The 1271-nt window shown below is 49.1% G+C and overlaps 1 pseudogene; it reads left to right on the top strand.

The window, feature by feature from the left end:
- Window positions 1-1098, top strand: part of LOC105526266 — a 137296-nt pseudogene extending 136198 nt beyond the window's left edge.
- Window positions 1099-1271: the final 173 nt, after the last annotated feature.

The following is a 1271-nucleotide window of genomic DNA, read 5'->3' as shown; positions in this document are numbered from 1 at the left end:
CAAGGGAGGATGTGAGTGGTTTCGAGGCTCCAGGGACCAGCAAAAGTTCTCTACTCCCTAAAATGTCTGTCTCCCAAGATCCAAGACAGCTGTGTCTTATGGAGGAGGTTATTAGTGAATTTGAGCCTGGAATGGCCACGAAGTCAGAGACCCAGCCTCAAGTTTGTGCCGCTGTTGTGCTCCTTCCATATGGGCAAGCGTCTGTTCTGCCCCTGGCTGCAGAGAATTTGGCTCCTCAAGTGCCCCAGGGCCATCTCCAGAGCATGCCTGCTGGGAACATGCAGGCTTCCCAGGAGCTACGTGACCTCATGGCAGCCAGAAGGAGCAACCTGGGGCACAGGGAGCCCAAGAACCCAAACTGTCAAGTCTCATGCAAGAGACCAAGCCCGATATTTCCCCCTACTGACAAGAGTGAGAATTCTAGGAAGCCAAACTTAGAAAGGCTTGAAGAATTGAAGACTTCTCAACTTACCCCGGTCAGAAAAACAGAAGACACTCATCAGGATGAAGGTGTCCAGCCATTGCCATCAAAGAAATAGCCTCCTTCAATAAGCCACTTTGGAGAAAACATCAAGCAATTTTTTCAGCAGGTTTTCTCAAAGAAAAAAAGCAAGCCAGCACCAGTCACTGCTGAGAACCAACAAACAGGCAAAAACAGGTCCTGTGTGTACAGCAGCAGTGCTGAAGCTCAGGGGCTCATGACAGCAGTCGGACAGATGCTGGAGGAGAAAATGTCACTTTGCCATGCATGCCAGGCCTCGAAGGTAAATCAGCACAAACAGGAGTTTCAAGGTCCAGTCTGTGGGTTTCCCTGCAACCACAGGCACTCAGAACACAGCAGAATGCTGAGCTATGCCGCTAGCAGTCAATGAGCCACTCTCAAGAGCCAGAGTTGTCCCAACAGAGAGAGGCAAATCAGAGATCAACAGCCCCTGAAAAGTGTCTGGTGCAACAATGAGCAATGGGGTCTGCGACATCTCCAGCTCTTGCTCCCCAAGAAAGCTGTACCCCCAGTCAGTCCCCCTCAGCACTGGCCGAAGACACCCGGTGCCTCCAGCCACCATCACCACTGTCCCAGGCACTGTCTTCTTCGGGGAGGTATCTAATTTGGTCTAATTTTTTAGCCTTCCTTAAAGAAAAACAAGTCCCCAAGAAAAAATTCACTCTATGTAGAGAAAAAATATTTTCTCTCATGTTAGTACATAATATTCCACAATATATATGGTTTTTTATTCACGAGAGGGTGATGGCTTTGATTTGTGCCGTGCTTG

Source organism: Colobus angolensis, unplaced genomic scaffold, assembly GCF_000951035.1.
Source record: "Colobus angolensis palliatus isolate OR3802 unplaced genomic scaffold, Cang.pa_1.0 Scaffold581, whole genome shotgun sequence".
NCBI classification, from domain to species: Eukaryota; Metazoa; Chordata; class Mammalia; order Primates; family Cercopithecidae; genus Colobus; species Colobus angolensis.
The sequence above is the reverse complement of the archived record's forward strand: the minus strand, read 5'-3'. Positions and strand labels throughout refer to the sequence as shown.